Source organism: Gigantopelta aegis, chromosome 12 (assembly GCF_016097555.1).
Source record: "Gigantopelta aegis isolate Gae_Host chromosome 12, Gae_host_genome, whole genome shotgun sequence".
Lineage (NCBI taxonomy): Eukaryota > Metazoa > Mollusca > Gastropoda > Neomphalida > Peltospiridae > Gigantopelta > Gigantopelta aegis.
Genome location: NC_054710.1, coordinates 8,553,667 through 8,581,297, shown reverse-complemented (window position 1 = coordinate 8,581,297; position 27,631 = coordinate 8,553,667). Strand labels below are relative to the sequence as shown.

At 42.7% G+C, this 27,631-nt stretch overlaps 1 protein-coding gene across 1 annotated transcript in view; it reads left to right on the top strand.

Moving 5' to 3' along the window:
* Positions 1-2,655: 2,655 nt before the first annotated feature.
* LOC121386514 (dopamine D2-like receptor) overlaps positions 2,656-27,631 on the top strand; it is a 432,317-nt gene continuing 407,341 nt past the window's right edge. Inside the window, exon 1 of the mRNA XM_041517442.1 lies at positions 2,656-2,906. The gene's annotated coding sequence lies outside the window, so the exon portion shown is untranslated. The remainder of the gene's footprint in view (positions 2,907-27,631) is intronic.

Genomic DNA, 27,631 nt, shown 5'->3' with positions numbered 1-27,631 from the left:
GGATTTTTGGATCTTATCTTTCAATCAGAAACCATTTTTGTAAAAAAAAATATAATTTAGTCATTTCGTGTTTGCTACATTTCATTCATTTCATTTCCCCTGCGTGTGCTGTAACCTCACCGTGGTGCAGGGGTGTAACATTCTCTTTGAGAATGGCCAATACAGCACAAAATTGAAGTTTTGAGTAAAATTCAGTATCCGTATAATTCTGTGATATTTGTGTTTTTGCACAGTTCTTTACACTGTTTTTGTTTAAGTCTTGAATTTTTATATTGATGTTGATCATCACTTTATTTATTTGCATTACTATAGTTTGACACCCAATAGCCGATGTATTTTTCGTGCTGGGGTGTCGTTAAACATTCATTCATTCATTCATTCATTCATTTCATTTCCAATTATTTTCGTCCGAAAGCCCAGTATAAAGCCAACACATTGCATCTTTCTGTCTTTAACTTATTTTCGTGGTTATATCCAATTAAGGTTCAAGCACGCTGTCCGGTTTGTTGTTAGTTGTTTAGTGGTTAGTGAGAGAGGAGAGGGTGTAGTGGTCTTACACCTACCCATTGAGCCCTTAAGAATTCGCTCTTAAAGGGCCCTACCATAGTTTCAACCCGTGAAAATTAACACTAAGTTTAGTTAATCTACAAACCTGTAACACATTTGGATAAATTTACAACTGAGTGAAACACGAGTCTGTGACTTTGAAATGGTGAAATACCCTCTAAAGATAGACTGAAACTCGACTCCATAACTGTTACTTCTCAGACGCACGTGCGTTTTTAAAAATATGATAAATGCATTTTGTGATATTAAAACCACCAGGAAGACCAAAAACACTTTGCACGGAAATTGATAATCTAAACCATAAAATCTAAGCATGATTTCAGTTATCAAAAAACAGCTAGAATAGTAAAAAATATGTTTTAGTGTTTAAAAACTAGGGTATGTCCCTTTAAGAACTCGCTCTGGGTTGGAGCCAGTACCGGCATGTCTGTAGTCAGATGACTTAACCACTGCGCCACCGAGGCCGGTTTAACGTTATTATTGTTTTAACCTCATTGTTGTTTTAACGCCAAAGCAAATATCAACTCTTCGAGCATAACCAATAAAATTTAAACAGTAATGTTTTGTATTTTCACTGGAATCGATCACTCGGAACATCTCTGCCGACTCCACAGTTTATCATCAAACCGCGGAATCACGACAGTTGGCGACATGTTCACGTTTTTTTTAAGAGTGGATAACTCAAATTTTTTTACGGTCAGCATATTACATTGATTGTTTTGCATGTCAGTTACACTGCGAAAATACTATTGAAAAAAAATCCCCCCCCCCCAACCTCCCCCAAACTCCCCCCAAAATACCCCCCCCCCCCCCCCCCCCCCCCCCCCCAGCAGTGTTGTAGCCATATTTCCACATTTCCTTAATTTTCACAGAACATATTCTGACCGAATATGTATTGACATGCTTGCAAAATTAAATGGCGGTGTGCAACCTTAACGTCTACATTAGTTATTGTTTTAAAAGTGACATTCCCTGTAGCCTGAATACTCTGACGTTCCAGAGCTAGACGGATGTATACTCCCCTAAATTTTGCGACAGTTATAATTTTATTATATTATATTAATTTTTTTTTTTTTTTACGATCTTCTCCAAACCTCCCCCAAAGTTCCATTGGCATTCCACCTCAGCTCATTGGATTTTCTGGATCCGCCACTGCTATAGGTTTCATCTCCGTATTTCTGTCCGTATATCTGTCTGTCCGTCTGCCTGTCTGTCTGTCCGTCTGTTCCACATATAGTTTTCGAATATTGTATTTTTTTTACATTGCCTTCAGCTATTCAACTATAATTGAGTGTATGGCTTTATCATATACTATTACATAAGCGATCAAGTTTGACTTTCATAACATTTACGGCATTCATTAATTATTGTGTTTATAAGATTGTTTTATGTGTATCTCTAGTCAATTCGTTTGCATGCATTTATTGCGGTAGTATTGTACTAAGTATATATGTATTTAAAAAACATGTTTTACCAATGTTTTAATGTATTGCTGAGAGCCCGGTGGAAGATTAGCTTGTGCTAAACCTGTCACCCTGTGTCTCCCGAGTGTATGACCCGACATGGGGGGGAGATTACCCGGCATGCGCTGCAGGTTCCGTGTACCCCGGGCTCGGGTGATACCGAGATAGCTGAACTGACAGCAAGCGTAGAGCACGGCCCTGTCATGTAGTCACATAACGAGATGGAAATACTGTGGTTTCACCATTTGTCTCAAAAAAAGTCTTTGTCTCTATTATTCTTTTAATGTTTGTTAAAAACACACAAAAACCACACACACACACACACACACACACACACACACACACACACATCTACCACCTGTCAACCCAATTACATAAAGTTGTTATTATTATTATTATTATTATTATTTATTATTATTTTAATCTGTGGGTCACCAGTCAACGTGTTTCTGTGTTCACTTTAGAAAATCAAATTTCATCGTGAATGGTCACGACAGCAATACGTCGAGTTAAAATTTCCACTGGGAGGCAGATCGATTTAATGCCGTATCTTACATAATTGATTCCTGTTCTTTTAATCGTTCGTTTTAATCTGTCATGGGTCCCGCATGCCTATAACATTTACGTTAAGGAATAAATGGCAGACATTTTGTAAAAGACTTCTATAAAGTGTGCTCCATTTAGCAAAAATGGCCGAGACATTGTGACTGACTGTGGTAGATTTATTGATGAGCGCGGCAATATATCGATTCTCGTCTGCTATGGCACCATTTTATTACCGCCGAAGCAGAAGAGTTACTTCGTAGAGGAGTCTCGCCTGTTTAATTGTGATTCCAATGTGCTGTCTATATTTGTAACTGGATACTCGCAGCTTGGGTAAGTTTTGAAAGCTTCTTTTTTTTAATTCCACATTTATGTAACCCTAGTGACCAGCAAGCGTCTTGCAGTTTTATAGCGTACAATTTTATTTTCGTAAATAACACGCCGAAAACGTAATACGCTAGTTTCGTTTCACTTAACGTTTTTGGATATTACATTATTAGAAAAATGATGTCAACAAGGTGACGGGGGTTGTGTTTTGCACCGAGTTACGCAGATGTCGTTTCCAGCTGATTGAGGCAACGTCAGACGTTTTGACAACCGCGGGAAAATTTACCATACGGCTACAATGACTGTAGTGTGTTAGTTCAGATTTGTCACGGTTTTAATCCAGATGTTATGCACTTTACTAACACAGTTATTGAAGTCCAGTATTTCAACGAGTTGTATTTGGCCCAAAAAGCTATAGTCCATGCAGTGTTGGGTTTGCTACAATGCAGCACCAGCCCCGAACCTCTCTATAGGATGGGATGCGGTGTAATTCAATGTCAGAGTGTCGTCTGATGTGCTACGAGTCGCGGGATCGATCCCTCTCAGCGGATCCTTTGTGCCATTTTCCAGTCGTTATCAGTGTTTTAATATTAAAACTAACATAATATGAAACAATGGCGGATCTAAGGGGGCTCCTGGAGCTGGCCCCCGCCCCCAAACAATTTGTGACAGCTATAGTTCTATTTTATTAATTTTTTTCTTTGTTTTACTTTGGGGAATCAGAAAAATCCCTTTGGGAACATTTGAGCCCCTAAATGGATTTTCTGGATCCGCTACTGTCATCCGCTGTGGTATAAGCTATTTTGTTTTAGTAAAAAAAAAAAAAAAACTTATAAAAGTGAGACCGTACATAGCATGGGGAGTTGGGGGGAGTATGGGGTATTTGCTCCTTACAAATACATTGGAAACAGCCTTTATTACTGGAAGGAAGGAATGCATTATTTAACTACGTACGTGACACATTTTTATTTACATTTATATTGCATAAGACATATGGTTAAGGAACGCACAGGTGAGCGAGAAAGGAAACTCGCTGCCCTCCACGCAATGGAAATTTTTTCACACAGTATAATTATGTCACATCTGCGGGTTGTCCTTTAAATGGACATTCCTGAGTTTGCTGCATTGTAAGATGTTTCAGATTAATACAATATTTCTACGATTAAACTTACATATTAAATATATTTTCTTGTTTAGAATATCAGTGTCTGTATATTCAATATGTTTCTGATCGTCTTAATATTTGTAAGAAGCCCAAACTGGATTTTGTCTGCAAATAATTTCGTACGTACGAAAAAAACACATTTCAGAAAATAAAATGAAATTTAACCTAGTACAAATATTAGAACGATCAGAAACACGTTTAATAATACAGCCAATAATATTTTATGCAGAAAAAATATATTTGATATGTAATTACAGTCGTTAAAATGTCTATTAGTCGATAACATCTTAAAAATTGCAGCAAACTCGGGACTGTCCCTTTAAAGATCAGTCTTACGATATACCGAACAGGTATAAACTCAAGGGCGGACCGAGGGGATATTTTAGGGAGTGGACAAATGGCAAAATGGCACATGCATCAACTACTGAAAAGCACCCCTCAATAAACGTTTGGTATTCGTAAAATGAAAATTATAAACAAACTTTAAAAAAGGAGGATTTTGTTTTTAAGGGAGCATGGTCCCCTGGTCCCCGCTGTTTGATCCGCCCTTGGACGGCTCAGATAAAACTGTTTTGGGTGTCGCTAAGTAAACGTTGACCTCCTCGAGATGTGGACTGTTTGATCTTGGGCAAATACGTCACAGTATCAATTGTAACTTCATAGAAATTGATCCCGGTCGGTCGGCCCTCATTCCAGATATTGCCACAATCAATTGCCAGGGTCCCACGGGAGAGGGAAGGAATATTTTTGTAAAGGCACCTCAGTACGTTTTAAAGTACGGCTATTTGGTGACTAACATCAGACATAGATCTCCAGTACGTTTTAAAGTACGGCTGTTTGGTGGCTAACATCAGGCATAGATCTCCAGTACGTTTTAAAGTACGGCTGTTTGGTGACTAACATCAGACATAGATCTACAGTACGTTTTAAAGTACGGCTGTTTGGTGGCTAACATCAGGCATAGATCTCCAGTACGTTTTAAAGTACGGCTGTTTGGTGACTAACATCAGACATAGATCTACAGTACGTTTTAAAGTACGGCTGTTTGGTGGCTAACATCAGGCATAGATCTACAGTACGTTTTAAAGTACGGCTGTTTGGTGACTAACATCAGACATAGATCTACAGTACGTTTTAAAGTACGGCTGTTTGGTGGCTAACATCAGACATAGATCTCCAGTACGTTTTAAAGTACGGCTGTTTGGTGACTAACATCAGACATAGATCTACAGTACGTTTTAAAGTACGGCTGTTTGGTGGCTAACATCAGGCATAGATCTCCAGTACGTTTTAAAGTACGGCTGTTTGGTGACTAACATCAGACATAGATCTACAGTACGTTTTAAAGTACGGCTGTTTGGTGGCTAACATCAGGCATAGATCTACAGTACGTTTTAAAGTACGGCTGTTTGGTGACTAACATCAGACATAGATCTACAGTACGTTTTAAAGTACGGCTGTTTGGTGGCTAACATCAGACATAGATCTCCAGTACGTTTTAAAGTACGGCTGTTTGGTGACTAACATCAGACATAGATCTACAGTACGTTTTAAAGTACGGCTGTTTGGTGGCTAATACCAGACATAGATCTACAGTACGTTTTAAAGTACGGCTGTTTGGTGGCTAACACCAGACATAGATCTACAGTACGTTTTAAAGTACGGCTGTTTGGTGACTAACATCAGACATAGATCTACAGTACTTTTTAAAGTACGGCTGATTGGTGACTAACATCAGACATAGATCTCCAGTACGTTTTAAAATACGGCTGTTTGATGGCTAACATCAGGCATAGATCTACAGTACGTTTTAAAGTACGGCTGTTTGGTGACTAACACCAGACATAGATCTACAGTACGTTTTAAAATACGTCTGTTTGGTGGCTAACACCAGACTGAGACATAGATCTACAGTATGTTTTAATGTACGGCTGTTTGGTGACTAACACCAGACATAGATCTACAGTACGTTTTAAAGTGCGGCTGTTTGGTGGCTAACAACAGGTATAGATCTACAGTACGTTTTAATGTACGGCTGTTTGGTGACTAACACCAGACATAGATCTACAGTACGTTTTAATGTACGGCTGTTTGGTGACTAACACCAGGCATAGATCTACAGTACGTTTTAATGTGCGGCTGTTTGGTGGCTAACAACAGGTATAGATCTACAGTACGTTTTAATGTACGGCTGTTTGGTGACTAACACCAGACTGAGACATAGATCTACAGTATGTTTTAATGTACGGCTGTTTGGTGACTAACACCAGACATAGATCTACAGTACGTTTTAAAGTGCGGCTGTTTGGTGGCTAACAACAGGTATAGATCTACAGTACGTTTTAATGTACGGCTGTTTGGTGACTAACACCAGACTGAGACATAGATCTACAGTATGTTTTAATGTACGGCTGTTTGGTGACTAACACCAGACATAGATCTACAGTACGTTTTAATGTACGGCTGTTTGGTGGCTAACACCAGACATAGATCTACAGTACGTTTTAATGTACGGCTGTTTGGTGACTAACACATGCCATAGATCTACAGTACGTTTTAATGTACGGCTATTTGGTGACTAACACAAGACATAGATCTACAGTACGTTTTAATGTACGGCTGTTTGCTGACTAACACCAGACATAGATCTACAGTACGTTTTAATGTACGGCTGTTTGGTGACTAACACAAGACATAGATCTACAGTACGTTTTAAAGTACGGCTGTTTGGTGGCTAACACATGCCATAGATCTACAGTACGTTTTAATGTACGGCTGTTTGGTGACTAACACATGCCATAGATCTACAGTACGTTTTAATGTACGGCTGTTTGGTGACTAACACAAGACATAGATCTACAGTACGTTTTAATGTACAGCTGTTTGGTGACTAACACAAGACATAGATCTACAGTACGTTTTAATGTACGGCTGTTTGGTGGCTAACACATGTCATATATCTACTGTACGTTTTAATGTACGGCTGTTTGGTGACTAACACATGCCATAGATCTACAGTACGTTTTAATGTACGGCTGCTTGGTGGCTAACACATGCCGTAGATCTACAGTACGTTTTAATGTACAGCTGTTTGGTGACTAACACAAGACATAGATCTACTGTACGTTTTAATGTACGGCTGTTTGGTGACTAACACATGCCATAGATCTACAGTACGTTTTAATGTACGGCTGTATGGTAGACAACTCATGACAGACCTAGAGATCTACATACACATGGGACATCACAGGTCAAGTTCTTTGTCGGAATCGTCCATGCTACTAATCATAGTTCAGACGAAAGCTCAAACACTAACTCATGTCCTTCTTCGAATTGTGCCCAGTGACTAGTTAAAACGTATCGATCATTACCCTCTTATAACACATGTACTGGTTTCGTTCATGGTTCTGGTTTTGTATCAACAGAGAGGTATTACCGTTCAGACGACAATACAAATTAATTTTAACTTATTTTCGCGTCGTGCCCCAGTGGTAAAACAGTCGCTTGATGCGCGGTTGGTCTAGGATCGATCCCCGTCGGTGGTCCCATTGGACTATTTTTCGCTCTAGCCAGTGCACCACGACTGATATACCAAAAGCTGTGGTATATGCTATCCTGTCTTGGATGGTGCATATAAAAGGTCCTTTGCTACTAATGGAAAAAAAAGTGTAGCGGGTTTTCTTTCTAAGACTATATGTCAAAGATTACCAAATATTTGGTATCCAATAGCCGATGATTAATTAATGAATGTGCTCTAGTGGTGTCGTTAAACAAATCAACCTCTAACTTTTATTTTCGTGTTTACATCCCGAGGACATACCTCAGATAGTGTGTGTGTGTGTGTGTGTGTGTGTGTGTGTGTGTGTGTGTGTGTGTGTGTACATTGATATATGAATATTTACATATTGCATGTATGTATGTATACATGTCGGGTTTCTCGCCTAACAAATGGTCTCATGCCGTTGCTGGAGCTCGAACCTATGGCACCGAAACACCCAACACTTACATACTTTCCACGATACGCTCTGAGCTATCGAGTCATCCTTGAAAATTCAGCCATATTATGATTCATGGGGTCTACAAGCTACGCGGTCGATCCCGCTTACGTGCATGAAACAGTGGGCAAACCTGGCACTGGCCAGTATGCATGAATATCAATATATGCATGTATGTATGACATGTATGCAATTATGCATGTATGCATATATGTTCGACGCGTATGCATATATACAATCCACTAAAGATCACATGTACGTAGATAATAATAATTCTGGCATTTAGCAGCATTTATCACGACGAATTGTACTTGCAAAATAAAAGGAATTGCACTTGGGACGTCTACTTTAAAAAAAAGTCCCGATGAGCATATCCCCAAATTCACTTGACCTGTCATATCCGTCCCCCGAACGTTCACTTGTCTCGCCAGTGAAGGGTGACGGGATCAAATCACGTACTTGGCTGTAAGTGGCTTTATCTTATTTTACAGTAACCTATTTTAAAAATACATTATTTGTTTAACGACACCACTAGAGCACATTGATTTATTAATGGATGTCAAACATTTGGTAATTTTTAGATATAGTCTTAGAGAGGAAACCCGCTAAAAAAAAACAATTCAGTACTAGCAAGGGATCTTTTATATGCCCCATCCCACGGACAGGATAGCACATACCACGGCCTTTGATATACATGTCGTGGTGCGCTGGCTAGAACGAGACATAGCCCAATGGGCACACCGACGGGGATCGATCCCAAACCGATCGTGCATCAAGCGTTGTATGAAAGGAAAGGGAATGTTTTATTTAACGACGCATTCAACACATTTTATTTACGGTTATATGGCGTCAGACATATGGTTAAGGACCACACAGATATTGAGGGAGGAAACCCGCTGTCGCCACTTCGTGGGCTACCTTTTTCGATTGGCAGCAAGGGATCTTTTATTTGCGCTTCCCACAAGCACCAACTATGGCCTTTGTTGAACCAGTCATGGATCACTGGTCGGTGCAAGTGGTTTACACCTACCCATTGAGCCTTTCGGAGCACTCACTCAGGGTTTGGAGTCGGTCTCTGGATTAAAAATCCCATGCCTCGACTGGGATCCGAACCCAGTACCTACCAGCCTGTTGACCGATGGCCTAACCACGACGCCACCGAGGCCGGTTGTATGAAGAAAGACAAACGATAGAAGGAATATAGAGTGACATGCACTTTAAAACGTCAAGTAGGCAGGGTCTTAAATATGTTCTTTATATGATGTTGACATCACTCATAACACTGGCGGGACATAGACCAGTGGTAAAGTCCAAGCTTGATGCGCGGTCGGTTTAGGATCGATCCCCGTCGGCCATTTTTCGTTCTAGCCAGTGCACCTCGACTGGTATATCAAAGGCCGTGGTATGTGCTATCCTGTATATGAGATGGTACATATGAAATATCTCTTGCTACTAATGGAAAAATGTAGCGGGTTTCCTCTCTAAGACTGTTTGACAAAATTATCAAATGTTTGACATCCAATAGTCGAGGCATTTACCACAGTTTGACACCCAATAGCCGACGTATTTGCAAGGGGGCATGTGCCCCCCACTTTTCAGACATTTTGCTTTATATTTGCTTTATAATAATGTGAAAGTGTGTAAATATAAAAGTGTGCCCCCCCCCCCCCCCCCCCCACTTTTTGGCACCTTCCTACGCCACTGCTTTAAGAATCACCACACCCACAGTACTACCACAAACGACCAGAGGCAGTGGTCAAAAGTGTTTCGTTGCCATATAGTCCAGTCAATATATGGTTTGACCCCAAAAAAAACCTAGAACAGAACTTTTTTTTTGTTGTGGGTATTGTTTTTTTGTTTTCATATATGCATTCTATATAACATATTAAAAAGCAGCTCTCGAAACTGCGTGCAAAATATGATTTGTTTGGCGATAAAAAGATGAAAAAAGTAATACAATTGGGGATTTGTTTTTAGTTTACATTATAATTATATTCCTTCTTCCGTCTTGTGTTACTCATTAAAAGGAATATTAAAGGGACATTCCTGAGTTTGCTGCATTGTAAGATGTTTCCGACTAATAAAATATTTCCACGATTAAACTTGCATATTAAATATATCTTCTTGTTTAGAATATCAGTGTCTGTATATTCAATGTGTTTCTGGTCGTCTTAATATTTGTAAGAAGCCCAAACTGGATTTTATCTTCAAATAATTTCGTACGTACGGTACGAAAGAATAATATTTTAGGAAATAAAATGACATTTAACCTAATATAAATATTAGAACGATCAGAAAAACGTTTAATATGCAGCCACTAATAGTTTATGCAGAAAAATATATTTGATATGTAATTACAATAGTTAAAAAGTTTCTTTTAGTCGATTACATCTTAAAAATTGCAGCAAATTCAGGAATGTCCATTTAACAAATGTGAAATGTTGTTTCTGATAAGCATAAGTATTAAAATTGAAGGGGGAAGGGGTGGTGTAAATTCGTGTTTTTAATAGTCGTCAGAAGCAGAAAGCATCCGATGTGTGTGTCTGTATGTGTGTATGTGTGTGTGTGTTTATGTGTGTGTGTGTGTGTGTGTGTCTGTATGTGTGTGTGTGTGTCTGTATGTGTGTATGTGTGTGTGTGCGTGTGTGTGTGTGTATATATGTGTGTGTATGTCTGTATGTGTGTTCGTGTGTGTGTGTGTGTGTGTGTGTGTGTTTGTGTATGTGTGTGTGTGTGTCTCTTTCTCTGTGTGTGTGTATATATATGTGTGTGTGTGTGTGTGTTTTTGTGTTTGTGTGTGTGTGTCTGTGTTTGTGTTTGTGTATGTGTGTGTGTGTGTGTATGCGTGTGTGGCTATTACATATTAAATCACCTTTCGACTGGGAGGGGCCAATGTATTATCTTCAAACTGGCCCGACGTTCTAAAAAAACTTTCTCAATTTAATATCAGGACACCCCAACCCCTTCCCATCCAAACATAATATACAGTGAAACCTCTCTAAACCGGACATACTCCTTACCAAGTAAAATGTCCGGTTTTTAGAGGTGTCCGGTTTTGAGAGGTTAAGTTCTGTACTGATTTTTAAACAAAAAAAGGGACCACAAAAAACGTCCTGTTTTGAGGGAATTCCTGTTTACAGAGAGTCCGGTTTTGAGAGGTTACACTGTATACATGCACTGTATAATATTAGGTCCACAAGTCAAAATGTTGCTGCCGAAGAACGTTCGTGCGCAAACTCATATGCGCCATCGACGTCATTGTTTTGCGGACATCAAAAATTATTTTCAATAGAAGACGCTTTCGCTCAAGGCAACAGCTTTTACTAGCGTTTATTAATCAAATTCGGAATTCGGAAACCAGTATTAATTTTTTTTTTTTTTACACATTTCCCATGTAACAGCTGTTCCAATTACGACCACACATGCAGTTGAACAACTATCAAAAAAAAAAAAAAAAAAAAAAAAAAAAAAAAAAAAAAAATGTCATCGCGTTAATCAATACAGAAGTGAGAGAAAAGTGTCGCGTTCTATATTTTTACATTTCACAGAAGTATGAACTGGGAACTTGTCAACAGCTTAAAACTGTCTGGATATATTCTCCAGAGATTTCGTATTAATATTCATGTGACCGTCTGTAGGGATACTACACGACACGTTAATAATAAGGTTAAATGACCCGAAAACTAAAACACATACTTGTGTTTTGTGGATATAGTACATGACACGTCAGATACACATTTAACAAACACTACGAGGTTTAATTTCGTGTACCTGTAGATGGTATAGTTTGTTTTGTTTAACGACACCACTAGAGCACGTTGATTTATTAATCATCGGCTACTGGATGTCAAACATTGGGTAATTTTGACATATAGTTTTAGAGAGGAAACCCGCTACATGTTTCTGTTAGTAGCAAGGAATCTTTTATATGCACTATCACACAGACAGGACAGCACATACCATGGCCTTTGATATACTAGTCGTGGTGCACTGACTGGAACGAGAAATAGCTCAACGGCGCCACTGACGGGGATCGATCCTAGACCGAGCGCGCATCCGGCTACATCTGGCCTCTGCCTATAGAAGGTGTCACGATAAATAACACACATACACATTAACAGACGTTACATGTTTCATCTGTCGCGACTGGAATATCAAAGACCGTGGTATGTGCTATCCTGTCTGTGGGAAAGTGCATATAAAAGATCCCTTACTGCATTAGAAAACAAAATGTAGCAGGTTTCCTCTGATGACTACGTGTCAGAATTACCAAATGTTTGGCATCCGATAGCCGATGATTAATTAATCAATGTTCTCTAGTGATGTCGTTAAACAAAACAAACTTTTGTTTCAAGATATACGAAACGACGAATAACACACGCGATTGTACAGTTTTATCATTTCATTTGGATACTGAACACGACAGTTAGAAAACAACATATTATATTTTAGCACTCTAGTATGTTCTTTACGTAGAACACAAACTACAGAGCTCTTTAAGTTTTAATTGGGATACAATGCACTACACGGAAAAGTGAGATGGGACTTAGCTCAGTCGGTTGAGTGTTCGCTTGAGATGCTTGCGTCGCAGGATCAAACAACCTCGGTGGATCCATTAAACTAATTGTCTTCCTGCCTGCCTGTTTCTCTGTATGTCTGTCTTTTTCTCTGTCACTGTCTTTCTCTCTCTCTGTCTGTTTGTCCCTGTCTTTCTCTCTCTGTCCCTGTCTTTCTCTCTCTGCTGTCTGTCTGTCTGTCTGTCTCTCTCTCTCTCTCTCGCACACACAACACAACCCTCCAACCCATCGAAAACTAAAATCTCCCATAATCCTCAAACCCACCAAAAAAAGAGAGAGAAAAAACAACCCTACAACAAAACAAAACTAAATAAACAACAGAAAAGATGTGACGTCATGAAACTATACAGGTAGCTTCCACAAACTCTGTAGCAGTCAGACGACACAGAGTCGCTGACGATTTTCGTCGGTCTGCGTCGGTCGGTGATCTGGCCCATGTTTTATGGAAACCAGTATTAAAATGTATACGGCAGTTATACAACTGAGGCCGCGTTTTATGTCGAACCACATGAAACACATACACACGCACAGTAACCGCTGATTTCCCGTTGGCCAGGAGGTAAAATACTTTGTCCCTTAGGCAACCCAGCAGTAGGCCGTTTTGAATAATTAAACAGCCTTATTCACACACACGAAACGTGCACAATACTAATTATACTAATTCGAAAGTAAACCGAATTACTAAAGACGACTCTGAAATGTAGAACAGAGCAGCACTGGCGACCGTGTGACGTGTTAGTGTCGGTGGTTGGGTTGAAAATGAGCATTGGCGACCGTGTGACGTGTTAGTGTCGGTGGTTGGGTTCACAATGAGCATTGGCGACCGTGTGACGTGTTAGTGTCGGTGGCTGGTTGAAAATGAGCATTGGTGACCGTGTGACGTGTTAGTGTCGGTGGCTGGTTGAAAATTAGCATTGTCGACCGTGTGACGTGTTAGTATCTGTGGATGGTTGAAAATGAGCACTGGCGACCGTGCGACGTGTTAGTATCTGTGGGTGGTTGAAAATTGACTTCAAATCATGTTCTGAGATATAATTTAGACGTCAAAAGTTTCTTAAGTATGCTTTTGGATTTTTTGTTTGTTCATCTAGGTCATTTTCAACCGTAGCGTGTGCACATATCCAGGGCTTGATTTAGACCTGGTTGGGGGGTGGGGGGGGGGGGGGGTGCATGGACCCAAGGCATTTCAAGTTCGGGAACCCCTCAACATAAGAATTAAATTACATGACAAATAATAAAATGAACTAATTTTATAATTATTACATTTTTTAAAAATTTTTTACACAAGGAAGTCCTTAGTCTGGGGGCCCCTCTGGCAGGTGGGCCCGGGGCAATTGCCCCTTTGCCCCGGCACTGGACATATCGTAGTGTTAGTGTGCAGTACTCCTACTGGCAGTAGCTAGCGGGAATTAGCTAACCAACTCCATCAAAAAGGTCCCGTGTAAACATGGCTTACATCGTTTTACAGGGTAAAACTGGCGATGGAATTTTAGAGTTACATTGAAACTTGACAATATATTTTCATAGCGAAAACGCACGAGCTTATTAAAACAGTACTTATATTACTTATTTTTGGTATTTGTCCTACATAGGTCCAGAGCCGGTTCATCGTAGTAGCACATGTAGCACGTGCTATTAACCTCGCGCTTCAGGGGGACCCGCGGTGATGTCTACATTTATTTCTCCAAGGTCATTTTACCCCTCTCACCGATGGTGATGCAAAATATATATTTTGGAAAGGAGGACCCGCTGTTATTTGTGCTACATGCCCCGCGGATCCTTAACCCGGCTCTGTGTTATTTGTGCTACAGGCCCCGCGGATCCTTAAACCGGCTCTGTGTTATTTGTGCTACAGGCCCCGCGGATCCTTAACCCGGCTCTGTGTTATTTGTGCTACAGGCCCCGCGGATCCTTAAACCGGCTCTGTGTTATTTGTGCTACAGGCCCCGCGGATCCTTAACCCGGCTCTGTGTTATTTGTGCTACAGGCCCCGCGGATCCTTAAAGCATCTCAGCGTAGCTCTTTAGCGAAATCTCGGTGCGACACCGTACCCTTGGAAGTTGAAATTGGGTGATTTACAAGGCCGATAACTCCGTTAAATGGAAAGAAATGTTTTATTTAACGACGCACTCAACGCATTTTATTTATGGTTATATGGCGTCAGACATATGGTTAAGGACCACACAGATGTTGAGATAGAAACCCGCTGTCGCCACTTCGTGGGCTACTCTTTTCGATTAGCACAAGGGATCTTTTATGTGCACTATCCCACAGACAGGATAACACATACCACGGCCTTTGATCTACCAGTTGTGGTGCACTGGCTGGAGCCAGAAATAGCGCAATGGACCCACCGAAAGAGGATCGATCCCAGACCGACCGCGCATCGAGCGAGCGCTTTACCTCTGGGCTACGTCTTGACCACAAGATGTAAAATTATGACATAGAGAAGGAAGACAGTGATGTTTAAATGGGGAAAATACCGTCTAAAAATAACTATTACTTCGCAGAAGAAAGTGCGTTTTTAAAAATTATGGAAAATGCATTTTGCAGTATTACAAAAAACGGGATGACCAGAACCACTTCAGGTGTACGAAGATAAATATTCTAAATAATAACATATAAGTACTTTTAACTTAACTTAAAAACCAGGATGGAAACCAGGATATGTCCCGTTAAGCTATAAACGCCTGTGCTGTTGTTGTTGTAAAATATAATCCATAGGATATCGACATTCATTTGAAATAATAGCTAATGCATTTGTGATTTTTTTTTTCGAATGCATGTCTCCCGATACCAATCTACTTGTGATAACAGAAGGAAGCGTTCTGCATGTCGATGTAAATAAAGGCGGCAGGTAAAATTGTTATCCTTGTCTAGGCCGCAGTGTCCAAGACGGTAAACTGGCATTAACGATGGCGTCTCAGCAATTGGCGGCATTTTCTATAGAAATAGGGAAATTAATGTTTGGGCATTTATGCGTTAAATAAGCACTCGAGTCACGCAAGGTGTTTGGTTTGGTCGCTTCAGTTAAAGGCACTGTCACGCCATTGTTTAACATCTTACAAAGCAAATACAAACGCAGGTTTACAGACGATTCTCCCATCCAGGGCCGTAGCTACGATTTTTGTTTGAGGGGGGTGGGGGCAAATGAGTAGTTAATAGTCTAAAACTCCGGTTAAGAAGATAATTTTCTTTAAGTTTCTATAATGTTTTGCTCCAGTGGTGTCGTTAAACACAATAAACTTTAACACAACAGCTGTTTAATAAACTCGAGTGTTTTCACCATCAATAAAGAGTCTTTCGCCATGTTTTCCAGTACTTTGTTATGGAGATCAGAAAAGGTTGAGGGCTCTCTCTCTCTCTCTCTCTCTCTCTCTCTCTCTCTCCTCTCTCTCTCTCTCTCTCTCTCTCTCTCTCTCTCTGTCTGTGTTTCTCTGTCTGTTTGTGTGTGTGTGTCTCTCTCTCTGTGTCTGTCTGTCTGTCTGTCTGTCTCTCTCATTCTCTCCCCCCCTGTCTGTCTCTCTCTGTCTGTCTCTGTATGTCTGTCTGTCTGTCTGTCTCTCTCTCTCTCTCTCTCTCTCTCTCTCTCTCTCTCTCTCTCTCTCTCTCTCTCTCTGTCTGTGTCTCTCTGTCTGTCTGTGTGTGTGTCTCTCTCTCTCTGTGTCTGTCTGTCTGTCTGTCTCTCTCTCTCATTCTCTCCCCCCCCTGTCTGTCTCTCTCTGTCTGTCTCTGTATGTCTGTCTGTCTGTCTGTCTGTCTGTCTGTCTCTCTCTCTCTCTCTCTCTCTCTCTCTCTCTCTCTCTCTCTCTCTCTCTCTCTCTCTCTCTCTCTCTCTCTCTCTCTCTCTCTGTGTGTCTGTGTTTGTGTGTGTGTGTGTGTGTGTGTGTATGTTGTTTAATTAGCTTTTGTTTTTCTTTATAAAATTAATACTGGAATATTATAAATGCCCAATTCAATTTTAATTCGTATTTAGCAATCTGACGAATGGCAGCTTAGCGCTTTGCAAAACGTCTGCGTGTTTTGTCGCTGTTGTCTAGTAAATCGGGGCTGACAACGGTGTTAAGGCGCTGACAGACGCTATTAGCGAGACTAGATATAAATATATTATAAAATCCTTTATAAATCTTAATAAACAACACGACCGCCTCATGCCAGTCCCTAATTCCAGCGTGTTGATGGAATGTGTCAACGCGCGCCACCTGGCGAATGATTAAAGCGGTTTACGTGACAGCCACAATGATTAATGTGTCTAATCCAGATTTACTTTAGGTTTCATTTCGATCGCTGTCGTTGGATCACCTCTAAGACTATGTTATATGTCCGTAATGCTAACATACTTGTATATACAAATATATATAACATACTAGTAATACCAGACCTTGCTATTTAAGGTGCGCGGGTGTGATCGCTCTAGTACAGCGCACGTAATTTCAGTTTGACGAGTGTGAAAAACAATGCACGTTACACTGAACAAACGGCGCACGTAAAATAGATGGGTATATTTATTTCCACTGTTCACAAAAATGAACAGTTTTCATAGCTCATTTAGCTGATAGGAAGGTCCTTTTATTAAAAGTAATACTAATAAAAACATGGCAGTGGCTTCCATGCAGTCGTTAAACTGGTATTTCTCTGTTGAACAAATCGGGAAATACTGGTTTAATAGACATTTTTGTAGACGTACCAGTCAAAATCCAATCAGAGCTACACAGCCTATTTTATTTATTTTGGAGAGTGATTTTTCACTCGCCTTAGCATATTGAGGTATGCGATTTTCCACTCGCCTATAGTTTTCAAAGCCAAGGACTGTAATATATAGTAATGCGGTTTTATTTCTCAGTACAAAACGTTTGGAAGTCTACGTTATACTATGACCTCCAGGCACGGCGGAAGCAAGTAGATATTCGGGGGAGGGTGGGTGGGGGTGGGGTGGTTGACTGAGATCGAGGGCCAGAGGCGGATCTAGGGGTGGGGCAGGGGCCCGCCCCGCCCCCCCCCCCCTAAATTTTGCGACAGTTATAATTTTGTTATATATTATTTTTTTATTTTTTATTATTATTATTTTTTTGACGGGGGCATGTTCCTCTCACTTTCAGATAGTTTGGTTTATATTTGCTTTATAATAGTGTAAAAGTGTGTAAATATTAAAGTGTGTCCCCCCCCCCCCCCCCCCCCCCCCCCCCACCCCCACTTTTGGCACCTTCCTACGCCACTGAATTATAGCATTTTGGCGGAGGTCAAGGTTAGTAAACCAGTTTTAATTTTAATGTGGCGAAGCATATGAATAATACAGCTCACTTTTAATTTGGATGACGTCAATATTCCAATGACGTCACTTTACTTCAACCTAATTAAAATTATCTCCACTATTACATGTGGATCTAACAGCAGCCCGTTGGAGCTCATGTCCAGTTGACCTTTCATTCGACCAATCAAAACCTTACTTTCAAAATCAAGCCAGTGATTTGAAAAGAATTTGAAAACATTTTGGATTATGCCGAGGGTATATGAAATGATTCGGGTCAATTACGAAGTATGCCGGAAACTAATTTCAATATAAAATTTTATATAAAATTCGCTTCAAGACGAAAAAAACCCCGTGATGGTATAACCATGAAATCTGTTTATACCAGTATACAATCCAGAGTTTATTGCTGCACTTTCCCCCTCTTTTTTAATGTTGAAAAGACCAACAAGTTCGCCTATTGCATAAATAGCCTCGCCCGATATTTTTTGAATTTGTATGCTTCCGAATGACGCTATAAAAGGCGAAGTGTAATTGGTCGATATTTAAATTGTTATTTATCGATGGAATGTCACATGGACATGGGAGTCCACGCAATGCTGTTAGATCTACTGGCATACACCAGTAGAGCTAATTTTAATCAGATTGACTTCACTTCTTCTTACAATAACAATACACTGGGTACACGACGTTTCCGTTTTCAGAACGCTGAAACAATTCCAATGCAAAATTGTTATTGAAATTCGTTTGTTTGAACATTACTAATGCACCTGTATGTGTTTGAAGAAAATGTGCACAAACACAATTCTACCATTTACGACATTTTGATTACAAATGAAATTACGGTGAGATATGCTATTCTTTTTGCGTACTTTTTTGTGAAAAGTGACTGTCGTCGACCGTGGGCCTTTATTCAAGGTTTTACGGTATTACTGCAAATAAACGATGCACCTCGAATGTTGAGACACAATTCTCTGATTTGGCAACACACCACCATTTGTCGTGTCGTTACTTTCTGTAGCAGCTTAATATTGTCCGGTTTAGGAAACAGTTGCTCATAAAAAAAAAAAATATATATATATATTAAAAATATATATAAAAAAACCTCCTACCAAATTCTGATATGCCTTTTGAAATCTTTCTTTGATGATTATAAGTAGATTGACCTCTGTAGTATTTAAATAACCCATTGGTTTCAAGTAACTTGTTATAATGAAGTAGCTGCTAATTGATAACAACTGTGTATAACAATAACACGGGGCGGTACAAAGACATTTATTTCATTTGGGGACGGGACGTATCCAAGTGATAAAGCGCTCGTGGGGTGGTTGACTGAGATCGAGGGCCAGAGGCGGATCTAGGGGTGGGGCAGGGGCCCGCCCCGCCCCCCCCCTAAATTTTGCGACAGTTATAATTTTGTTATATATTATTTTTTTATTTTTTATTATTATTATTTTTTTGACGGGGGCATGTTCCTCTCACTTTCAGATAGTTTGGTTTATATTTGCTTTATAATAGTGTAAAAGTGTGTAAATATTAAAGTGTGTCCCCCCCCTCCCCCCCCACCCCCCACCCCCACTTTTGGCACCTTCCTACGCCACTGAATTATAGCATTTTGGCGGAGGTCAAGGTTAGTAAACCAGTTTTAATTTTAATGTGGCGAAGCATATGAATAATACAGCTCACTTTTAATTTGGATGACGTCAATATTCCAATGACGTCACTTTACTTCAACCTAATTAAAATTATCTCCACTATTACATGTGGATCTAACAGCAGCCCGTTGGAGCCCATGTCCAGTTGACCTTTCATTCGACCAATCAAAACCTTACTTTCAAAATCAAGCCAGTGATTTGAAAAGAATTTGAAAACATTTTGGATTATGCCGAGGGTATATGAAATGATTCGGGTCAATTACGAAGTATGCCGGAAACTAATTTCAATATAAAATTTTATATAAAATTCGCTTCAAGACGAAAAAAAACCCGTGATGGTATAACCATGAAATCTGTTTATACCAGTATACAATCCAGAGTTTATTGCTGCACTTTCCCCCTCTTTTTTAATGTTGAAAAGACCAACAAGTTCGCCTATTGCATAAATAGCCTCGCCCGATATTTTTTGAATTTGTATGCTTCCGAATGACGCTATAAAAGGCGAAGTGTAATTGGTCGATATTTAAATTGTTATTTATCGATGGAATGTCACATGGACATGGGAGTCCACGCAATGCTGTTAGATCTACTGGCATACACCAGTAGAGCTAATTTTAATCAGATTGACTTCACTTCTTCTTACAATAACAATACACTGGGTACACGACGTTTCCGTTTTCAGAACGCTGAAACAATTCCAATGCAAAATTGTTATTGAAATTCGTTTGTTTGAACATTACTAATGCACCTGTATGTGTTTGAAGAAAATGTTGCACAAACACAATTCTACCATTTACGACATTTTGATTACAAATGAAATTACGGTGAGATATGCTATTCTTTTTGCGTACTTTTTTGTGAAAAGTGACTGTCGTCGACCGTGGGCCTTTATTCAAGGTTTTACGGTATTACTGCAAATAAACGATGCACCTCGAATGTTGAGACACAATTCTCTGATTTGGCAACACACCACCATTTGTCGTGTCGTTACTTTCTGTAGCAGCTTAATATTGTCCGGTTTAGGAAACAGTGGCCATAAAAAAAAAAAATGATATATATATTATTAAAATATATAAAAAAAAACCTCCTACCAAATTCTGATATGCCTTTTGAAATCTTTCTTTGATGATTATAAGTAGATTGACCTCTGTAGTATTTAAATAACCCATTGGTTTCAAGTAACTTGTTATAATGAAGTAGCTGCTAATTGATAACAACTGTGTATAACAATAACACGGGGCGGTACAAAGACATTTATTTCATTTGGGGACGGGACGTATCCAAGTGATAAAGCGCTCGTTTCATACGGTCTGGGATCGATCCCCGTCAGTGGGCCCATTGGGCTATTTCTCGCTCCAGCCAGTGCATCACGACTGGTACATCAAAGGCCGTGGTATGTGCTATCCTGTCTATGGGATGGTGCATATAAAAGATCCCTTGCTGCTAATCGAAAAGAGTAGCCCATGAAGTGGCGACAGCGGATTTCCTCCCTCAATACCTGTGGGGTCCTTAACCATATGTCCGACGTCATATAACCGTAAATAAAATGTGTTGAGTGCGTCGTTAAATAAAACAGTTCCTTCCTTTATTTCATTTTTATTTCAACTCATTTTCGTGCTTATGTCCAGTTAAGGTTCAAGCACGCTGTCCTGGGCACATACCTTATCTGTCTGGGCTGTCTGTCCAGGACAGTGGGTTAGTCGTTAGTGAGAGACAAGAGGATGTAGTGGCCTTACACCTACCCACTGAGCCCTTAAGAACTCGCTCTGGATTGGAGTCGGTACCGGGTGGCGAACACTGTACCTACCAACCTGTAGTCCGATGGCTTAATCACTGCGCCACCGAGGCCGGTTTACTCTGACATGAGGGTGGCTGACTGAAAAATGTCGTGGTTGACCTATGTTGATTTGTTTTTTACACAGTACTTGTCACTTGAGAGCACTCCCTGAAATTAGTAGCCACCTGACCCTCTCGATAGACGCCATATAACCGTAAATAAAATGTGTTGAGTGCGTCGTTAAATAAAACATTTCCTTTCCTCTCGACAGTGTTGTATTTTTCACAGAATATATTCTGACATAGAAACTGTATTGAACTGCATGGAGTAATTAATAGTGGTGTGTAACCTTAAGTCTGGAGGAGAACCTTGGTGTAGTCTAGTGGTAGAGCGCGCAGGGCTCGGCATTGGTTTACCTCGCGGGATTTAACTCATTAGGTTGAGTGCTCGCCTCAGGTACCTGTGTCGCAGGATCGAACCACGTCGGTGGATCCATTCAAATGATTGTTGCAACCAGTGCACCACAACTGTAAAAGGCAGTGGTATGTGCTTTCCTGTTTGTGGGAAAGTGCACATAAATGGAAAAATGTAGCAGGTTTCCTTTCTAAGAGTATAATATATGCCTGAATTACCAAATGTTTGACATCCAATAGCCGATGATTAATAAATCAATTCCCTCCCCGTGGTGTCGTTAAACTTTCACTTGGTTCCTGTCTGTCTGTTGCTGGGTGTTGGGCGGGGCGGGCTGTCTCTCCCTTTCTTTCCCTCCTCTTTCCTCTCCCTTCGCCCTCCCCCCCTTCCCTTTCGCGCCTTTTTCCCCCCTTCCACTTCCCCCCTCTTCTTTCCCCTCCCTCTCCTTTCCCCCCTCTCCCTTTTTTTCTTCCCCTTTTCCCTCCCCCTTTTCTCCTTCTCCCCCCCTTTTTCCCCCCCCTTTTTCTCCCTCCTTTTTCCCCCCCTTTCCCTCCCCTTCTCTTTCCTCCCCCCCCTTTTCCCCCCCCCCTTTTCCCCTCCCCTTCCCCTTTTTTCCCTTTCCCCCCCTTCTTTCTCCCCTTTTCTTCTTTTCCCCTTTTTCTCCTTTTCCCCTTCCCTTCCCCCTTTTTTCTTTCTTTTTTTTTCCTTCTTCTCTCTTTCTTCCTCCTTTCCTCTCCCCTCCTTCTCCCTCTCCCTCCCCCCCTTTCCCTTTCTCTCCCCCCCCTTCTCTCCTCCTTCCCCTTCTTCCCCCCTTTTTTTTTCCTTCCTTTCTTCCTCTTTCCCCCTTCCCCCTTTCTCCCCCCCTTCCTTTTTCCCCTTTCCCTTCCCCTTTTTCCCCCCCCCTTCTCCCCCCTCCTCCCTCCCTCTTCCCCCCCCTTTCTCCTTCCTCTTTCCCCCCCTCCCCCCCTTCCCTCCCCTCCCCCTTTTTTCTCTCCTTTTTTCCCCTTTCTTCTTTCTCTTTCCCCCCCTTCCCTCTTCTCCCCCCTCCTTTCCTCTTTCTCTCTCCTTCTTTTTTCTTTTCCCTCCCTTTCCCCCCCCCCCCTCTTCCCCCCCCCTTCCCCTTCCCCCCCCTCTCCCTCCTCTCCCCCTTCTTTTTCTTTTTTCTCTTTTCTCTTTTCTCCTTCCCTTCTCCCTCTCTTCCCCTCTTCTTCCTCCCCTCCCCTCTCTTCCTTTCTTTCTTTCCCTTTCCCTTTCCTCCCCTTTTTCTCTCTCTTTCTTTTCCTTCTCTCCCTCCTCTCCCTTCCTTTCCCTTTCCTTTCCCCCCTCTTCCTTTTTCTTCCTTTTTCTCCCTCTCTTCTCCTTTCTTTCCCTTTCCTTTTCCCTCTCTCCCTTTCCCCCTTTCTCTCCCCCCCCTTCTTTCTTCCTCCTCTCCTTTTCCCCCTTCCCTCTCCTTCCTCCTCTTTCCTTCTTCCTTCCCCCCTCCCCCTCTTCCCCCTCCTCTTTTCCCTTTCCTCCCCCCTTTCTTTTCCCTCCTTCCCTCCCTTTCCCCCCTTTTTTTTCTTTTCTCCCCCCCCCTTTTTTTTTTTCCCCCCTTCCCTTTCCTCTTTCTCCCCTCTCCCTCTTCCCCCCCCCTTTCCCCTTTTTTCTCCCTTTTTCTCTTTCTTTCCCTTCTTTCCCTTCCCCTTTCCCTTTCCCTTTCCCTTTTCTTTCTCTCCCCTTTTTTTTTCTTCCCTTTTTTCCTTCCCCTTTTTTCCCTCCTTTTTTTCCCCCCCTTTCTTCCTCCCTTTTCCCCCCCTCCCCTCTTCCCTTTCCTTCTTCTCTTTCCTCCTCTCCCTTTTTCCCCCCCCCTTTTTTCCCCCCTCTTCCCCCCCCTTTTTTTTTCTTTCCCCTTTCCCCCTCCCCCTCCTCCCTTCTCCCTTTTCTTTTTTTCTTTTCCCCCTTCCCCCCCTTTCTTTTTTCCCCCTTCTCTTTCCCCCTTCCCCTTCTTTCTCCCCCCCTCTCCCTTCTTTCCCCCCCTTTTTTTCCCTCCCTTCCCCCCCTTTCCCTTTTTTCTTTTCTTTCTTTCCCCTTTTTCCCCTTTTCCCTCCTTTCTTTTCCTTTCCCCTTTTTCCTCCCCCCCCCTTTTTTTCCCCCCCCTCTCCCTTCCCCCCCCCTCTTTCCCTTCCTCCCTTTTTTTTTCTTTTTTTCCTTTTCCCTTCCCCCCCCTTCCTTCCCTCTTCTTCTTTTCCTTCCCTCTCTTCCCCCCCCCCTTCCTTTTTTTCCCCCCCCTTTTTTCTTTTTCCTTCTCTCTTTTCTCTTCTCTTTCTCCTCCCTTTTTTCCCTCTCTCTTCCTTTCCTCTTTTTCCTTTTCTCTCTCTTTTTTTCCTTTCTCCCCCCCCCCCCCTTCTTTTCCCCCCCTTCCCTCCTCCTTTCTTTCCCCTTTTTCTCTCTTCCCCCCCTTTTCTCTCCCCCTCCCCTTCTTTCCTTCCCCTTTCCCCTTTTCCTCCCTTTTTCTTTTTTCCCCCCCCCTTCTTTTTCTCCCTCTTTTCCTTTTTTTCTTTTTCCCTTTTTCCCTCTCTTCCCCCCCTCTTTTTTTCCCTTTTCTCCCTTCTCCCTTCCCCTCCCCCCCTTTCTTTTTCCTTTTTTCTTTTCCCTTCCCCCCTCCTTCCCCCTCCCCCTCCTCCCCCCCTCCCCTTTTCTTTCCCTCCCTTTTTTTCTCTCCCCCTTTTCCCCTTTCCTTCCTTTTTTTCTTCCCTTTCCTTTCCCCTTCCCCTTTTTCCCCCCCCCCCCCCCCCTCTCTCCCCCCCTCCCCTCTTTCCCCTTTTCCCCTCCCCTTTTTTTTTTCCTTCTTTTTCTTCTTTCCCCTCCCCCCCCCTTCTTTTTTCCTTTTTCTCTTCCTCTCCTTCCCCTTCTCCCCCCTTCCCCCCCCCCCCCCCCTCCCCCCCTTTTTTTTCCTCTCCTCCCCCCCCCCCCCTCCCTTTCCTTTCCCCTTTTTTTCCTCTTCTTTTTCCTTTTTTCCCTTCTTTTTTTCCTCTTCCTTCTTTTTTTTCTTCCCCCTTTTTTTTCTCCCCCCCCCCCCCTCTCTCCCCCCTCCCCCCCCTTTCTTTTTTCTTTTCTCTTCCCTTTTTTCTCCCTTTCTTCCTTCCCTCCCCTCTCTTTCTTTTTTTTTTTTTTTTCTCCTCCCCCTTTTTTTTCCCCTTCCCCCCCCCTCCTTTTTTTTTCCCCCTCTTTTTTTTTTCTCCCTTCCTTTTCCCCCCCCTTTTCCCCTTTCCCCCCTTTTCTTTCCTTTCCTTTCCCTCTCTTCTTTTTTTTTTTTTTCTTTCCCCCTCTTCCCCCCCTTCTCTTCCCTCCTCCCCCCTTCCTCCTCCCCCCTTTTTTTCCTTTTCCTCTCCTTCCCTTTTTTCTTTCTCCTTTCTTCCCTCTTCTTTTCCTTTCTCTTCTCCCTCCCTCTTTTATTTCTCCTTCCCTCCCCCCCCCCCCTTTTTTCCCTTCTCCTTTTTTTCCCCTCCTCCCCTTTCCTTTTTTTCCCCCCTCCTTTCCTCCTTTCTTTTCCTTCTCCCCCTCTTTCCCCCTTCTTTCCTCTTTTCCCTCTTCCTTTTTTCCCCCTTCCTCTTTCCCTTTTCCCTCCTTTCCCCTTCCCTCCCTCCTCCCCCTTCTTCCTCCCCCTTTCTTCCTTCCCTTCTCCCCTTCCCCCTCCCCCTTCTTTCCCCCCCCTTTCCTTTTCCCCCTCCCCTTCCCCCCCTTCCCTTCCCCTCCCCTCCTCCTCCCTTCCCCTTTCTTTCTCCTTTTTTCCTCTTCCCCCCTTTTTTCTTCCCTCCCCCCCCCCCTCCCCTTTTTTTTTCTTCCCTTTTTTCTTCCTCTTCTTTTTTCCCCTCCCCCCCCTTTCCCCCCCCCCCCCTTCCCCCCCTCCCCCCTTTCCCCCTTCCCCCCCTTTTCCCCCCTTTCCCCCCTTTTTTTTCCCTCTTTTTTTCCTTTCCCTTCTTCTCCCCTCCTCCCCCTCTCCTCCCCCCCCCTTTCTCTTTCTTTCCTTTTTTTCCCCCCCCTCCTTTCCTCTCCTCTTTCCTCCCTTCCCCTTTCTTTTCTTTTTTTCCTTCTCCTTCCTTCCCCTTCCCCTCCTTTTTTTTTCCCCTTTTTTTCCCCCTTCCCCCTCCCTTTCTTTCCCCCCCCTTTTTTTTTTTTCCTTTCTCTCCCCCCCCTTTTTTTCCCCCCCCTTTTTCTCCCTTCTTTCCCCCTCTCCCCCCCCTTCCTTCCTCCTCCCCCCCTTTTTTCCCCCTTTCTTTCTTTTCCCCCCCCCCCTTTTCCCTTTTTCCCCCCCTTCTTCTTTTCTTTTTTCCCCCCCCTTCCCTCTTCTCCTCCCTCTCCTTTCCCTCTTCTTTCCTTTCCTTTCTCTTCCCCCTCCCTTCCCCCTTTTCTCTTCTCCCCCCCCTCCCCTCCCCCCTTTTTCCCCCCTTCTCCCCTCCCCCTCCCCCCTCCCTTCCTTTTTTCCCCCCTCCTTTTCCCCCTTTCTTTTTTTCCTTTTTTTTTTCCCCCCCCCTTTTTCTTCTTTCTTCCCCCCTCCCTCCTCCCTCCCCTTTTTCTTTTTTTCTCCCTTTCCCCCCCCCCCCCTCCCCCCCCCCCCCTCCTTCCTCTTCCCCCCTCCCTTTTTTTTTCCTTCCCCCTCTTTCCCTTCCCCCCTCCCCCCCTCCTTTTCCCCCCTTTTTTTCTTCCTCCCTCTTCCCTCCCTCCCCCTTCTCTTTTTCCTCCCTTTCCTTTCTTTCCTCCCCCCCCCCCCCCTCCCCCCTTTTTTTCTCTTCTTTCTTTTTTCTCTCCCTTTCTTCTTTTCCTCTCTTTCCCCCCCCCCCTTTCTCCTCTCCCCCCCCTCCCTTCCCTCCTTTTTTTTCTTTTCTCCCCCTCCTCTCTTCTTTTTTCCTCCCTTTCCCCTTTTTTTTCCCTCCCTTTTCCCCCTTTCCCCTTCCTCCCCCCTTCCTTCTCCCCCCCCCCTCTCCTTTCCTTTTCCTTCTTTTTTTCCTTCTTTCTTCCTCCCTTTTTCCCCCCTTTTTCCCCTCCCCTTTTTCTTCCCCCCTCCTCCCCCCTCTCTCTCCCCCCTTCCCTTTCTCTTCCTTTTCTTCTCCCTCCCCCCCCCTTTTTCTTTCCCCCTTTTTCTTTTCCCCTCTCTTTTCTTTTCCTTTTCTTCCCCCCTCCCCCCCTTCCCCCCCCCCTTCCCCTTTTCCCCCTCCCCCCCCCTTCTCCTCTCCTTTCCTTTTTTTCCCTCTCCCTCCCCCTCTTCTTTTCTTCCCCCTTTTCTCTCTTTTTTTCCCCTCCCTCTCTCTCCCTTCTTTCTCCTTCTCTTTTTTTTCCTTCTTTCTTCCCCTTTTTTCCCTTTTCAACTCCCCCCTCTCCCCCTCCTTCTCCCTTTTTTCTTTCCCCCTTTCCTTCTTCTCTTCTTCTTTTTCTTTCTCTTTTCTTCCCCTTCCTCCCTTCCCCCCTTTTCCCCTCTCTTTTTTCTTTCCCTTCTCTTTCTTTCCCCCCTTCCCTCCTTTTCTCTCCCTTTTTTCTTTCTTTTCCCTCTCCCCCTCCTTTCTTTTTCCTCCCCTCTCCCCCCCCTTCCTTTCCCCCCCCCCCCCCTTCCCTCCTCCCTCCCCCCTTCTTTTCTCTTCCCCTTTTCTTTTTCCTTTCTTCTTTTATTCCTCTCCCCCCTTTTTCCCCCCCCTTTCTCTTTCCCTCTTTTTTCTCTCCCTTCTTTCCTTTTCCTCTTTCTCCCTCCTCCCTCTCTTTCTCCTCCCCCCTCTCTTTCCCCTCCCCCCCCTCTTTCTTTCTTTTTTTCTCCCTCCCCCCTTTCTCTTTCCTTTTCTTCCCCCCCCCCCCCCCCCCCCTCCCTCCTTCTCCCTCCCCCCCCCCCTTTCTCTCTCCCCCTCTCCTTCCTCTCCCCCTTCTTTTTAATCCTT